General features: G+C 38.0%; 1 pseudogene; it reads left to right on the top strand.

Moving 5' to 3' along the window:
* Window positions 1-2677: 2677 nt before the first annotated feature.
* LOC119542433 lies at window positions 2678-4131 on the top strand (annotated as a pseudogene).
* Window positions 4132-17526: the final 13395 nt, after the last annotated feature.

Below are 17526 nucleotides of genomic sequence, written 5' to 3'. Positions count from 1 at the left end.
CTCTGCTTTTATTTTGGAGTTTTTCGTGTTGTTTTTTTTCTATGCCTGTCTCCTCTCTGCTGGGCTGGCTGCTCTCAGAGTCTCTGGTGTCTGGCCTCAGTCTATCTATGGTTGGAGTTTGAATCAGTAGAATGAGTTTCCGGTAAGAGCAGCCACTGCAATTCTCCCTTCTCCTTCCTGGAGCTGACAGCCCCTCCTCCCCCGGGACTGAGCCTGGCAGGGAGGGGCGCGGGTCCCCTGGCCGCAAAAACTTACAGATTTCGCTGATCTCAGCAGTTCCACGTTTTCATGAGTGTTGTATGAAGTATGCCCAAAGACAGATTGCTCTGTGGTGTCCAGTCTACGCAGTTCCTGGCTTTTTACCTACTTTCCTGGAGGAGTAACTAAAACATACAGCTCACCAGTCTGCCATCTTGCCCCGCCTCTACATTTATTCTTAATGGTGACATACTTACAAGAATACCTTTAGAATCAGGAATAAGCCAAGGATACCCATTTTTACCACTTCTAATCCACATCAAGCCCCTATCCAGTATAGTAAAATAATAGCTCACTGACACATAGATAAACTAGCCTTGTAACTCAGGGGGAAAAAACCAAAATGGTCATTATTTGCAGATGGTATGATTATGTAAAAAAATGTGAATCTTAGATAAAATATTAGAATTTAAAGTCTAGCAAGCTTAATGACAAGATCAATATAGAGTACAAGTAAAAGGTAGCCAGGATTAAACTTAACAAAAGATGTGCAAGTCCTCTCTGAAGAAAACCTTAAACCTTTATTGGAAGACATTAAAAATAAACCCAAATTAATGGATATACGATGTTCTTAGAGAGTAAGTATGTCAGTTCTCTCCAAAGTGATCTGTGGCATCAGTGCAAATTCAATTAATATCCTAAGGGGTTTGCTTTTGTTGCTGAACTTGACAACATGGTGCTAAATTTTATCTGGAAGTTCAAAAGCGAATAACAAAGGAGGAGATGGGGGATACTTGTCCTACTAGATACCAAGGCCTATCATAATTAAGAAAGTTTTAGAATTGGTGCAGGAATAGACAAAGGGACTGTGAAACAATGTAGAGAGACCAGAAACCATATATACATACATACATACATACATAGCTATGTATATATATATATATATATGTATGTATGTATGATGGGAATTCCTCTGGACTACACTGGAATGGAAATATTAAAATCTTTACAGCATGCTATATATTAATAGCACTTCTAGATAGACTGAAGATTTAAAATATAAGACACAAAGAGGAAAATATGGGGAAATAGTTTTATGAACTTAGAGAACATTTCAATGAGACATAAAAGTACAAATCAAAGGAAAAGACTGACAAATTTGAATGCGTTAAATCAAGAGCTTCTGTTCATCAAAAGATATCACAAAAAGAGTGAAAAGAGAAGCCCCAACCTGGGAGAAGATACTTGAAACATATAACTGACAAAGGACTAATATCTAGATTACATAATAAACCACAAATCTCTAAGAAAATGACACACCCAATAGAAAAATGGGCAAAAGACATGACTGGACATTTCACAGAAGACACAAGTATTCCATAATACATTAAATTATAGTCAACTATCATTAATAATCTAGGTAGTACATATTAAAATCACAGGTGCCATTTCACACATACAAGGTTGGAAAAACTTTACTCTGATTAATCATTTATAAGTATTGACTATGTTATGTTGCAATGGCAAATACTGCTGAAAGAAGTGTAAATTGGTAGAACCCCTTGAAAACATTACTTTGTAAAGTGTGCCTATATGTTACAGCTCAAAAGTGAATCCTCCCCTGATGCACACAAAATCAATCAGTAGCCACCAGGGTTTTGAGAAGAGAAAAAGTTTACTTAGCAAAGGCTAACCTTGCAGAGACAGGAGGATAAATACTTCCTCAGATCTGTCTCCCTGGTAAGGTGAAGGGTATTTATTGGATTAAACAAAGGGAGGTAGGGCTAGGGATGCTAGGGTTATTGGAACTGGCTAGTAAACATTCAAGTTTAGGATTGCAGATTGGATATTATCATTAATTGTGTCTACATTTAAATTAAAGATTGCAAGGTGGTTATAATAATTGGTCAATGGGTTCTATTTTCTTGAGGAATGGGCTTGTGATGCTGCTGGAATTCGTAATGGTCAGACCTCTTGCTTTCTTGCAGGTCCAGTATTCCTTTTTCCTGTTGTCTTTGCTCATTTTGATTTTTCTCACAGGGTATTTTATGTCCCAGGATCATTTTAAGTTCAGGTCTCAATTAAAGCTAATTAAGGCTGGTCTGGCTAGAGCTGTTAAAACAAAAACTTATCTATGGGTTGTGTGAGAAAAGAGAAATGGAAACTTTTGTAAACTAGTTAGGGAGGGCGCAGTAGGATGGGATTGGGTGGGGGGCATGAAAAACAGGTCAGGGTCCACTATATATACATCTCATTGCTAGGTAGATACCCTAGAAAAAAAAATCTTCCATGACTTTGTACTAGGAAATGTTTACAACAATATTTATAGCATCATTATATCTAACAGCAAAGAACTGGAAACAGCTCAAATGTCCACCAACAATGGAGTAGATAAAAAAGGTCATTCATACAATAAAATACTATATAGTCTGAAAAGGAACAGAGTAAATTGGGGTAAACCATTTGGGAGAAGTTTAGAATGACGTTTCTTATATTGATTCTGGTCCTGCAAGTTACTGCTTCTGGATCAGTTCCCCTGGCCAAACACAGAAGAAAACAGTGTGGTGTTTGCCCAAAGATACTTGGGAGCCTTTTATGACTTCCACATGGATAGCGTTCCAGTGACAAAAAAAGCCAATGGGAACCTCGTGGAGAGTAAAATCCAGGAAATGCAGGCAGTTCTTGGGGTTAAAAGTGACTGGGCAACTGGGCACATCTACTCTGGCAGTGATGCATGCACCCTGATGTGGAGTGCCAGACGTTCATAATTTCAAGACAATGAGAGGGGGGCCAATATGGAAGAAACATTTTATCACCTACAGAATCAACAACTATACTCTTGACCTGACACATGCAGATGTTGACTATGCCATCCAGAAGGCTTTTCAAGTATGGAGTGATGTGAGCCCCTGAAATTCAAGAAGATTAGTGCAGGCGAAGCTGACATGATCTTTTCACGCAGAGAGCATGGAGACTTCTACCCTTTTGATGGAAAAAATGGAGTTTTAGCCCATGCTTTTGGACCTGGAGCTGGTATTGGAGGAGACGCTCATTTTGATGAGGATGAAATCTGGACTAAAAACTCCAGAGGCACAAACTTATTTCTTGTTGCAGTTCATGAGATTGGCCATTCCTTGGGTCTTGACCATTCCAATGATCCAAAGGCCATAATGTTTCCCACCTACAGTTATGTTGGCCCCCACACATTTAGCCTCTCTTCTGGTGACATACATAGCATTCAGTTCTCTATGGAGGCCCAGAACAGCACCAACCCAAGCCAGATTCCCACCAGGTAGACATCTGTGACCCCAATTTGAAATTCGATGCTGTCACTACATTTGGAAATAAAATCTTTTTCTTTGAAGACAGGTTCTTGTGGTGGAAGCGTGCTGAGACACCTAAGATCAGTGTTAGTTCAATTTCTAACTTATGGCCAACTTTGCCATCTGGTGTTCAAGCTGCCTGTGAAATTGGAGCTAGAAATGAAGTTTTTCTTTTTAAAGTTGACAGGTACTGGTTAATCAGCAATTTAAGAATACATCCAAATTATCCCAAGAGCATATATTCTTTGGGTTTCCTGTCTCTGTGAAAAAAATTGATTCAGCCATTTTCCACCCAGTTTTCTACAAGACCTACTTCTTTGTAGATAACTGGTATTGGAGGTATGATGAGAGGAGACAACTCATGGACCCTGATTATCCCAAATTGATTACCAAAAGCTTTCCAGGAATTGGACCTAAAATCAATGCAGGCTTCTACTCCAGGGGACACTGCTATTTCTTCCAGGGATCTTACCAACTTGAATATAACATCCTATCCAACCATGTCACAAGAAGGTTGAAAAGCAATAGCGGATTGGGTTGTTAGGACTGTAATGATGTTTGTCAATTCAACTTTTAATAAGTATTTATTGCATAAGTTTTTCAATTTTGAAAGCCCTTAGGATATGGGTGACTTGTCAGATTTTTCTAGCAAGAAAGATATCTAGCAGATAGAAACATTTTAAAGGCCAAGAGTATATGTTTTGGAGAATGCTTGTAAGTTGGACTGAGAAATTATAATTACCTTTTGGCTTAACCAAAATTACATTTAAAATTAAAATTTTAAATTTTAATGTAAAAAGCATGTACCCAAAACTTTAAAAATGACAATTATGTAAAGGATTGTGGTATACTTTTTTTCTGTTGACTTAATATTATAACAAATAAAAACTTTGAAAAGGAAAAAAAATACTATATAGTCTGAAAATGTAAGGGCTCTAGCTATATACATCAGCATAGATAAATCTGAAAATTATAATATTAAGTAGAAGAAGCAAGACACAATAATTCACACAGTATTATATATATGGTTCTAAAACAGATGAAATTGTGTTTCCTACATCAAGGACACAATAGAAAAAAGTAATATAAGGAAATGAATAATAAAATTCAGCATAGTAGATCCAGCGAAGAAGGGTATGTGATCAAGGAGGAGATTTCACAGGGGCTCCTAAGGTACCTTGATGTTCTATTCACTGATCAGAATGATTGGTACCCATGTGTCTTTACTCTTTGGACTGTAAATACACATTTTTACATAAAATTAAAACAGTAGGAACATGTTTTTGTTATTGAAGTTAACTGGATACTGAACCACCCAAGCTGCCATCATATCTAGAAAATGATGTTAACTGAAGTATTTTTAATAATACTTAATATAGTTCCCCAACAAAAATATGACAAATGCTACTTTAAAACAATTTCCTATTTATGGCTGAAATTTTATGTGAGTACAGTTGACTTAAAGTGAGAGATACACAGCTGAGCAAGGGCATAGAGGTTGTAAATAGATAATGTTATAGTCTCCTGCTCTATCAGAAATTCTTAACCTAGAAGAGAGGGGCATGTAAAGTTTGAAAAAGTATATTTTAAAACTACCATTGCTTTGATATGCATTATTTCAAGATTTCAGATAACATCAAAGGAGAGCACACAGCTTATATTTATCATAAGTGATCTCATAACACTACTTTTATTAGGATAGCCATAAAGTTAATTTTCACACAGCACTGAGTGGGGGAGACCGAGCACCCTGCCACCAATGTCTCAGGGTACTGGACTGGGTGTTGGGAGAAGTACAGTTACCAATGATGATAATTCCTGATCAGTAACAAAGTAAATAGTCTGAATCATAGAGTTGGATGTGAGGCTACTCAGAAGTGCCTATGTTCATTGTCTTGAGTAGGATGCAGTAGTCAATATAAGTAATGAACTTGGATGAAGGCCTCTTAACAGGCCAGGCAGCCATCCCTCCTCATGCAGCAAGATTAGCCTGGAATTTTATTTATTTTAGTCTGGTAAATTTGCACCTAGGCAGTAATCTATGCATGCCAAACCATTTCTGCCCATCTTAGAAGTGGTGTCTCCTTCACTCAAATAATTTTGAATGCTAACAGCTCTCAAATCTTCCTGGAATGACTTCTGTTGGAGTTTGCTTTCTTGAAAAATTGACTTAAATGTGGGTCACCAGAGCCAAAGTCTTTCTGGGACAGAATGGGCCCTAGCGTTGTTGAAAGCAACTGCCATTAAGTGACTGGCCCTAAGTGACTGGCCAAGTGGGGTTGGGGAAGCTAGGATTGGAGTGACAGTGAACATGTGAAAGCCTTAATTATCAATGGGGTCTCTGTGTTCATTCTTTCAGGAATCACTGAATTGCCCGCTAGGTAACAAGCTCTGTGCTAAGGCCAAACCAAACAAAACCCTCTCATCTCAAGATTAGTGAAGAAATAATGTGAAGTCTTCCATGAAGAACTGAGGGTTTTTTTTGTTTTAATTTTTTTTTCTGTTTGTTTTTTAAATCAATGTGGAAGGCTTCCAATCTACTATGACTAAGATCTTGTTGGATATTGTGGAGACAACTTAATTAGATAAGGTGTCGCTCAGGAATTTTACTTTTTAAGCTTCCATGTATGTACTCTCTAGGGTTAGTCCCAGAAGAGGTACTGCTGTAGTAGTCTGGATGTCTTAGAACAGGATTATGTGAGGCCAGATTTGGGGAGTAAATCAGGATATCAAATATTGTCTCTCTCCAGGTAGGTTCATTCATTAAGTAAATATGCTGGCTACTGATCTAGGTGCTGGATAGGCAGCAGTGAGTATATCAGACAACAACCCTATTCTCTTGGAGCTTATGTTTACTGAGGAAAGACAGATAGTATCAGGTGGTGTGAAATGCTATTAAGTGAAATAAAGCAGAGTATTTTTATGTAGGTTGGTCAGGGAAGGCTTCCATGAGGTACAGTTTGAGTAGAAACTTGAAGATGGGGAGTTAGCCATGTGGATATCAAGGAGAAGACCATTCTAGCAGAGGCAGTTTAAGTGCAAATGCCCTACAGTGTAAGTGAGACAGTATGTTCAAGGATCAGCCAAAAGTTGGTAGAATGAGGGAAGAGAATGGTAGGAAATGGCTTCAGAAATGTATTAAGGTATTGTGTAAGACTTTATAAAGAATGGTAAAGATTTTAGGATTTTATTCATTATGTGATAGGAACCTTGGAAGGTAATGAGCAGAGGAGTGACATCATCTTAACATTTTATCACTAATTGTCGAAGCAGGCAGACCAATTGGGATGATTTTGCATTAATGTGGATGAGAAATTATGGTGGCTTAGATTAGGGTGATGGCAGTGGAGATGAAGAGAAGCAGTCACATTCTGAGTATATTTTGAGGTAGAACCATATTCCTCTGCCAAGAGACCAGAAGTGAATATGAGAGAAAAAATCAGGGGTATCTCCAAAGTGTTTGACCTAAACAATAAAAAAAAATGGAGATTACTTCTACTGAGATGGAGAAGATGGGGAACTGGGATGGGAACTGGAGTTTTTTTTGGGGGAGGGGAGTAGAGTCAATAGAGTTTTGGAGTTTTGTTTTAGATACATTGCATTTGAGAAAATACTAGGCTACCATGTGAAGATTTAGATACACAAATCTAGAATTCTGGGTCAAAGTCAGAGCTGATTAATGTATAAATAGAATTTAAAGTAGTGGAAACAGAGTGACAATAGATGGGGGGGGAGGTCAGCAGACTGAATTGTGGGATACTCCTGTGTTTAGAAATAGGAAATAGAATCATATTATATATAATATGATGACATAACAAAAGAGACTGAGAAGGGTCAACCCTTAAGGTTAACAGAAAAAAAAACAACAACAAGGAGTGTCTTAGAAGCTAAAAGCACATTTCACATAAGAAGGGAGATAAAGTAGTGTCACATGCTATAGAGAAATTGAGTAAGATATAGACTGATAATTGACCATTGGATTTGACAGTCTGGAGTTCATTAGTGACTTTGAGCAGAATGGCTTCATTGGAGTGATGAGGACAAAAGGATGATTGGAGTCAACTCAGGATGGAAAGAGAGTAGAAAGTGGAAATAGTCTTTAAAAGAATATTGTTGTAAAGGAGCCCAGAGAAATGGGAACATAGGCAAAAGAGGATGTTATTAGGGGGCAATGAATGTCTGAGATGTTGCACAGGCCGTGTCATGATGATATATATAGAATGGCCATGCCACTTTTGAAAGGCCATCTTCCACTTGTTGCCTATCCTGGCAAAAAGTTGAAGTCCCAAGAAGTACATGTTTTTACAAAACGTCTACCCCTCACTGAGCTACTCCAGGTCAAGGAGTAGTGGGAGTGTATAGTGATCTGAAATAGTGGCTACATTGAGGCCTCCACTGTCCTAGCAATGGAGTTCACCACTTTTTTTTCACATTGTAAATCCTTGTCCCCATATGGAACTTGGAAGTCCCAATAGACCTTTACAAAATTGGTGTCTGTTTACTTACACAGAGCCTCTGTTACTAACAGTGTAAGCACTTAGCAAGGTTTCAAATAAATTCATATAATGCAAAAGTCTGATATATTGCGGTAACACTTAAACTGTGGGAAAGTTCATTTGTCTCCATGTATGAAAATACTCCATACAGATACATATACATGTACATATGCATATACATTCAGATGGGGTTGGAACCCATTGCTTTTGGGGCTATCATGTAGGCAATTCTAGTGATAGAATTCTATTGTAAAAGTAGAGAATAGAAGGCACTATGAACTTGGTGACAACTTATATCCAAATTTCCCTCCATCTTCTAGAAACCATCAAGGACAACAAGGCAGTGGGGGCAGAGTTGGTGAATCCTGCAAACTCCATTTTAAGCAAAACTAGATAACAAACCGAAATCTACAAATGCAAAAATGTATAAATCTTATCTAAAACAAGTGAAATGGACAGAACACTGTGGAATAGTGGGGCAGGAGAGATAGAAACTCCTAGAAAGAGCCAGCAGTGATAAACTATGAAGCATTTGGCATTGTGCTGATACAAAAGGAAAAAAAAATGTGAGAAAGAACAACAAAATTTGGCAACAGAAAAGTCACCAGGAAAACTTTACAGAGAAGATGAAAATTATAACCAAATGTCAGTACCACCCTTAGACCCAGGGGAAAGGAACCCCTACTCTGGGTCCCACACTTTAGAGGGATCCATAAATTACAAGCATGTAAATTTATTAATTTAACACATAGGTAACTCTGCCACTTAGGATTTGGTGCTTAGTGCCACCACAGCACAACTAATGATTCTAAACATATGCTCTTTGAATAGCACCACTCAGGCCCCAGGGAAAAGCCTCTTATCCTTTGCCCAGTGTTGTCAAAACAAGACAACTATGTCTGAATACTATAAAAATTTGTGGATAATGCTGCTGTTATTACTTCTTGGATTAGGGAGGATTTGAGTGTCAGAAATTTTAGGAAAGAGGAAAGACAAATTAACTTGTCAAATCCTTCCTCTCAACACAAATGCAAAAGATTCCTGTATAATGAAATATTGTTTCCCAATAAGTGCCAAGCATCAATTACCTTGCTTATCCTTTGTGTTCAAAATGTACACATTTTGTACATTTTGGAAACAATTGATTAATATTGCAATTCTTTTGGATCATTACTACCAATGGAACACAAATTATGTAACAGTAGTATAACATTAGTGACTGCTGAAATGAAGGTAAAAATAAAATTCATGGGAGAAATACATAGCTTATGAAATATGTGTGCCTATTTTATTTCTCAGGCAGATAATGCTAGCCTATTAACAAATGCAAAAATAGCCACAAACAATACATAAATGAATGAGCATAGCCGTGCTTCAATAAACTTTATTTACAAAACAGGCAGTGGGTTAATGTGAACATTGCTGGAGGAGAATGCAGGGGTGTTGGGCTTCCCCACTTCAATGGTTACTGATGTGCTCACAGACATTGGGGACTGGTGGTTTGATGGGCTGAGCCCTCTACCACAGGACTTGCCCTTGGGAAGACTATTACTGCAAAGGAGAGGCTAGGCTTGCTTATAATTGTGCCTAAGTGTCTCCTCCTGAATGCCTCTTTGTTGCTTTGTGGCCCTCTCTCTCTAGCTAAGCCAAGTTAGCAGATGAAATCCCTGTCCTCCCCCCTATGTGGGATCTGACACCCAGGGGTGTAAATACCCCTGGCAATGTGAAATATGACTCCTGGGGAGGAATCTGGACTCAGCATCATGGGATGGAGAACATCTTCTTGACCAAAAGGAGGATGTGAAATGAAATGAAATGTTTCAGTGGTTGAGAGATTCCAAAAGGAGCTGAGTGGTCACTCTGGTGGGCACTCTTATGCACAATATAGATAACCCTTTTTAGGTTCTAATGAATTGGAATAACTAGCAGTAAATATCTGAAACTATCAAACTATAACCCAGAACCCTTGAGTCTTGAAGATGATTGTATAAAAATGTAGCTTATAAGGGGTGACAATGTGATTGGGAATGCCATGTAGATCACACTCCCCTTTGTCCAGTGTATGGATGGATGAGTAGAAAAATGGGGGCAAAAAAAAAAAAAAAAAAAGCACCCATTGTTCTTTTTTACTTTGTTTTTTCACTTTAATTTTTATTGTTACTTTCTGTGTGTGGTAATGAAAATGTTCAAAAATTAATTTTGGTGATGGATGCACAACTGTATGGTGGTACTGTGAACAATTGATTGTACGCTTTGTATGACTGCATGGTATGTGAATATATCTCAATACAATTGAATTATTAAAAAAAAAAAAAAACAGTAGTGGGCCATATTTGGCCTGTGGACCATAGTTTGCTGACCCTTGACTTAGATCATTAGTTCCCTTGTGGGCCTATTTCCATGGTTATGTTGTTTCTCTTGGCTTTCATGCATGTCTTGTTTTCTGGTAAATCAGTTTTGTTTTTTTTTTTTAATAATTAAATTCAGTTTTATTGAGATATATTCATATACCATCCAATCATCCATGGTACAATTAATTGTTCACAGTACCGTCTTATAGTTATACATTCATCACACCAATCTATTTTTTTAAATTTTAAATTCAGGTTTATTGAGATATATTCACATACCATACAGTCATCCATGGTGCACAGTCAACTGTTCAGAGTACCTTCATATAGTTGTGCATTCATCAACCCAATTTATTTTTGAACATTTTCCTTACACTAGAAAGAATAAGAATAAGAATAAAAAATAAAAGTAAAAAACACCCAAATCATCCCCCTCATCCCACCCTATTCTTCATTTAGCTTTTGTCCCCATTTTTCTACTCATCCATCCATACCCTGGATAAAGGGAGTGTGATCCACAAGGTTTTCACAATCATACTGTCACCCCTTGTAAGCTACATTGTTATACAATCGTCTTCAAGAAGCAAGGCTACTGGGTTGGAGTTTGATAGTTTTGGGTATTTACTTCTAGCTATTCCAATACATTAAAACCTAAAAAGGGTTATCTATATAGTGTGTAAGAATGCCCTCCAGAGTGACCTCTCGACTCCATTTGAAATTGTTCAGCCAGTGAAACTTTATTTTGTTTCATTTTGTGTCCCCCTTTTGGTCAAGAAGATGTTCTCAATCCCATAATGCTGGGTCCAGATTCATCCCCAGGATTCATATCCTGCATTGCCAGGGAGATTTACACCCCTGGGAGTTAGATCCCATGTAAGGGAGAGGCAGTGAGTTCACCTGCCTAGTTGGCTTAGCTAGAGAGAGAGGGCCACATCTGAGCAACAAAGGAGTACTCAGGGGGAGACTCTTAGGCACAATTACAAGCCGGTTTAGTCTCTTCTTTGCAGTAACAAGCTTCATAAGGGCAAGCCCCAAGATAGAGGGCTCAGCATACCAAACCATTAGTCCTCAATGTTTGTGAGAACATCAGCAACAATCCAGGTGAGTGTATCTATTATAAACCCATAGACATGAAATATAAGAGAAGAAATATCAGGTAGGAATCTTCCATTCCAAACCAGTTGGTCCTCTCCCCTCCCCCTCACTCAGGCTGAGTGTGGGAAAGGAACAGAATCAGACGGGAACCCTCCCACCAAGGACACAGATTTTAAAATCTCTCACAGCAGGGAGACATATCCCTACTGTTTGAAGACCCAGGGGACAGGGGAGGACATGTCAAGGCCCAAGTCAGGGAAGGACAAAGAGACTGAGAAAACGTGGACAGAGACTGTGTTTCCAGCCCTAGGTCTGAAAGCCCTTCCCCCACTGTATTAGTTAGGGTTCTCTAGGGAAAGAGAATCAATGAGACATATCTATAAATATAAGATTTATAAAAGTGTCTCATGCAACTGTGGGTATGCACAAGTCCAAATTCCGTAGGGCAGGCAGCTAACTGGCAATACCAGTGAAGATGTTCGAACTCCTCAGGAAATGAACTGGCAACTTTGATGAACGTGTTCGATGAACTACTCAGGAAACGAACTGGCAACTTCAGTGAACTCCTCAGGAAACACTTTGCTGGTCAGCTAAAGAAGTGAAGGTCCTGTTTCTGTCTCACTTAAAAGTCTTCGACTGATTGGATTAAATCCAGCTGACTGTATTCTCTCATTGTGGAAGACATGAGTCATCAGTCACAGCTGCAGCTAATAGACTGATGTAATAAACCAGCCTGTTGGTTTGTTAACCAGCCACAAACGTCCTCGCAGCAACAGTTAGGCCAGTGCTTGCTTGACCAGACAGCTGGGTACCATCACCTGGCCAAGTTGACACATGAACCTAACCACTGAGGGAAGTAGCAGCCAGGGGCCATTTCCTTGCTTGGGGACAGCTGGAGTACTGGGTAAGCTGAGGGAGTACTTGGCCACAGGTGTAGCCCAACATCGAGCCAGATTTTGGCTGGCAAAGTGAGGGCATAGGAATCCTGCAATTTCAACTCACTTGTGTAGATGCAGCCTGTGTTTGGAAGCAAAGCAGCCTCTGAGGACTATTAAGGTACTAAAAAGAGCCATCTCCTGGACAATTCTGAAAGTGCAAGGGAATAGAAACCCTTTTAAAAAGATGCTTCAGACCCTTTATTAGGACCTCAGGAGCTAGTCTACATACCCTGCACAGAAACCCAGCCCAGTTTTGGCTGAGAAATAGAGACAACCCAATTGTCAAAGCAGGACTCTCTAACAAACCCATGTCTTGCTGACCAGTGGAAAACAGAGCATCACTGGAAGCCAACAGATCTATATTACCTCACACAGTGAACTCGCTGGGGTCCCCAGAGCCTACATCTGATCCCTATGGTAGGCCACAATGGGTGCTTGATTTTGGGGGAAGACTGGGTGGCAAGAAAACCCAAGGCAAAAGAGAGAAAACAACCTCCAGAATAAAATAATCAAGAAAAGCAAATGCCTAGACAGCAAAAAATCACAAGCCACACCAGGAAACATGAAGTTATGGCCCAAAGGAACAAATTAACACCTCAACTGAGATTCAAGAGTTGAAACAACTAATTAAAGATGTTCAAACAAATCTTCTGAGTTCAACAAGTTGAAAGAAAATGTGATAAACGAAAATCTAGTTTTTTGTAAAGATCAATAAAATTGGGAAACCTCATGCCAAGCTAACCAAGAAAAAGAGAGAGAAGACACAAATTACTAATATCAGAAAGAGGGGTCATCATTACTGATTATATGGCCATTAAAAGGATAACAGAGAAACACTAAGACCAACTCTATGCCATAAAATTGGATAACTTACATGAAATGGATAAATTTCTTGAAAGACACAAATTACCGAAACTCACACAGGGAGAAATAGTTAATCTGAGTAGGCCTGTATCTATTAAAGAAATTAAAAGCACTAGTCCCAGGTGGTTTCACTGGTGAATTTTGACAAACATTTGAGGAAGAAATGATACAAATTCTCTGTAATCACTTCCAGAAAACAGAAGCAGAGAGAAGAATTCCTTGCTCAATTCATCAGGCCAGCACTACTCTAATACTAAAAACAGATAAAGGGCATTATAAGAAAGAACATAGAGACTAATATGAACGTAGATGTAAAAAGCCTTAACAAAGGAGTAGCAAACTGTATCCAACAATATGTAAAAACTATGTACCATGACCAAGATGGATCATTCCATGTATACAAGGATGGCTCAACATTTGAGAATCAATTAATACACTCTATCACATTAAGATGTTAAGGAAGAAAAATTATATGATCATATCAATTGATGCAGACAAAGCATTTGACAAAATTCAACACCCATTCATGATAAAAACTCCAACAAACTATGAATAGAAGGAAACTTCCTCAACTTGATAAAGAACACCTAAAAAGAAGCTGCAGCTAATATCGTAATTAATGATGAGAAACTGGACCCTTTTTCCCCAAGATCAAGAACAAGGCAAGGATGTACCTTCTCACCACTCTTATTCAACACAGTACTAGAAGTCCTAGATAGCACCATAAGACAAGAAAAGGAAGTTAAAACTGTACAACTTGGGAAGAAAGAAACAAAACTGTCTTTGTTTGGAGAAGACATCACTGACTATAGAAAACCCCAAAGAATCAACAAAAATACTTGAACTAATAACAGACTAGTTACCATTGCACACTATTATGTGAAAATGGTTAAAACCCACAAACTGACGATATCAACTGCTGACAAGGATGCAGAGCAATAGGAACTCTCATTCACTGCTAGTGGGAATGCAAAATGGCACAACCACTATAAGAGAGAGTTTAGCAGCTTCTGACAAAGCTGAACAGATTTCTTACCTTGTCTTATGAGACAGCAACAACATTCCTGCATATTTATACAACTGATTTGAAAATTTATGTCCCCACAAAACTTGCATGCAAATGTTTACAACAGCCTTATTCCAATCACCAAAAACTGGAAGCAACCAAGATTTTCTTCAATAGGTTAATGGATAAACAAACTGTGGTACATCCATACAATGGAAATTATTTGGCAATAAAAAAAAATGAGGTATCAAGCCATAAAAAAATGTCAGGAACCTGACATGCATATTATTAAGTGAAAGAAGCCAGTCTGAAAAGTATACACACTGTGTAATTCCAATTCATGACATTCTGGAAACAAAATTATAGAGTTATTCAGATCAGTAGTTGCCAGGGATTTGAGAGGGAGGGGAGAGTGTTGAATAGGTGAAGCTCAGGAAATTTTTAGGTTGGTGAAAGTATTCTGTATGTAACTGTAATGGTGGATACATGTTATTATGTATTTGTTAAAATCCATAGAACTTTACAGCACAGAATGAATGTTAATGTATGCAAATTTTAAAAATTCATCTAGGAGGTTGGGGAATCCCAGAAAATGTAACTGTATTACACATGTTTGAAACAACCTGACAAGAAGGCAGATGAGAATATATACTGACCTAAGTAACTTAAGAGTGGAGTCTCTAAGACTATAGGCACAAGGAATAGCAAGTAAACACTGAATTCTAGATGATAACTCTTTTCTCCCATGGGGATATGGGCTAACATTCTGATACTGTGATACATGCATACTGGAACTGAACAATTTAGTAAATAGCAGATAGTGAGAGCCAGGTTTCTCATGTTGGTGTGTGAACTTACAGATAAGTAAGGAGAGGAGGATAGAATGATTCATGTGGCAATAGAGTTGGAGACATCAGTGTGAACTCATGTTTAGTGTAATATAGATCAAATGATAACATACAGAAATATTTATAGATATGTGTAGATACATGGCTTAATATACTTACATATATTTCCTTGCTGTTACCTGAGAGGGTCTAGAAGCAATGAAACCCCAGTATCATTGAACACACCTACCACCCAGATGATGTTTTCTAATACCATTCTTGAATAAAAGGAACCACGGCTTCTTAGGTAAGTTGCTGATTCTAGGACTGGTGAAGGAAATATACAAGATGAGTCTAGAAAATCTTACAGCTACAGAAAGTAAGGAAATGCTCAAAACAAAACAAAATAAACCTCCCCAAAGACAAAACTCTATATTGACTGGGGTATGTCAAAAGACATAAAAGCCAACTTCGAAAGAATTCCTAATGGTCAAAGATGGAACAATTTGAGCAAGAAAAAATACTATTGCATTATAACCCAAAGTATAAAATAGATATTCATAAGTACATACTGGTATAAATGAATGACTGATTAAATAAATAAATGGGGAATAAGAGACAAATCTCCCTTCAGAAGAATTCCAAAGATTTTATGTAGATAGTATACCTTCAAGGAGAGAGAGCATAAATCTCAACTCTAAGTGTGGGCTGCACATAGTAACTTATTTCTAAAGAGTACAGTATGGAAAAGAGGAAAGAAAGAGTAACCCTACAGTGCAGAAACCTGGCAAACACTACTTCAGCCAAGTGATCAGGATCAACAATAACCATCATAATTCATGTTGATATTATGGACCCTTGGTAGGATATGATAAAAATCTCACTTTACCTCTGTGGTCTTCCTCCCCCAAACCCATAATCCCAGTATAATCATGAGAAAAACACCAAGCAAATTCTAATAGAGGCATCCCATAAAAACTTGACCAGTACTCCTCAAAACTGTCACAAAAACTCAGAAACTATCACAGAAAAGAGGAGCTTAAGGAGCATGACAAGTAAATGTAATGTATACTTGAACAGAAAAAGGACATTATGTAAAAACTAAGGAAATGTGAATAAACTTTAGATAATAATTATAAATATTGGCTTATTATTTATAACAAATGTTCCATACTATGGTAAGGTGGTAATAGAAGGGAAACTTGATGAGCGAATAGACGGGAACTCTCTGTAAGTCTTCTTAATTTTTCTGTAAACATAAAACTGTTCTAAAAAGTAAAGTCTGTTTTAAAATAAATTTAAAATAGTTTTCCAAAGTTGAAAGACTTCATCACCACCAGACCCGCACTGTAAAAAATACTACAAAACGTTTTTCAAGAAGAAGAAAATGATTCCAGATGGAATCTGTATCTACGTGAAGGAATAAAGAACACTGGAAATGGTAATTACATACATAAATATCTACAATTTTTCCCTTATTATCTAAATCTCTTTAAAAGATAATTGATTCTTTAATAATAAAAAGTAATTACAATGTATTGTAGCATTTATAAGATGTAAAATGCATGACAATAATAACATAGGTGGGAAGAGGCAACATGGAAGTTTAGTATTGTAATGTTCTCATACTATACATGAAGTTCTATAATATCACTTGAAATTAACTTATAAATTAAAGATGCATACTATAAACACTAAAGCAACCACTATAATAAGAAAACAAAATGGTATTGTGCTGGTTTGAATGTATTATGTCCTCCAGAAAAAGCCATATTCTTTGATGCAGTCTTGTGGGACAGACATTTTAGTGCTGATTAGATTTGCATGGAGATGTGCCCCACCCAACTGTAGGTGATAACTCTGATGAGATATTTCCGTGGAGGTGTGGCCCCACCCATTCAGGGTGGGCCTTGATCAGTGGAGCCATATAAGTGAGCTGATGGGCAGAGGGAACTCAGTGCAGATGTGAGTAATGTTTTGAAGAGGAGCTACAGCCAAGAGGGACGCTTTGAAGAAAGCACAGGAGCTGCAGATGAGAAACAGTTTGAAGATGGCCATTGAAAGGAGACTCTTGTTCCAGAGAAGCTAAGAGAGGACAAATAACCCAAGTGCAACTAAAAGTGACATTTTTGAGGAACTGCAGCCTAAGAGAGGAACATCCTGGGAGAAAGCCATTTTGAAACCAGAACTTTGGAGCAGACGCCAGCCACATGCCTTCCCAGCTAACAGAGGTTTTCTGACACCATTGGCCATCCTCCAGTGAAGGTACCTGATTGCTGATGTGTTACCTTGGACACTTTATGGCCTTAAGACTGTAACTGTGTAACAAAATAAACCCCCTTTTATAAAAGCCAATCCATCTCTGATGTTTTGCATTCTGGCAGCATTAGCAAACTACAACAGGTATATAGCTCATAAGCCAAAAAAG

Source organism: Choloepus didactylus, chromosome 8 (genome assembly GCF_015220235.1).
Source record: "Choloepus didactylus isolate mChoDid1 chromosome 8, mChoDid1.pri, whole genome shotgun sequence".
Classification (NCBI taxonomy): Eukaryota; Metazoa; Chordata; class Mammalia; order Pilosa; family Megalonychidae; genus Choloepus; species Choloepus didactylus.
Note: the sequence above shows the minus strand (reverse complement) of the source record. Positions and strands in the feature narration are given on the sequence as shown.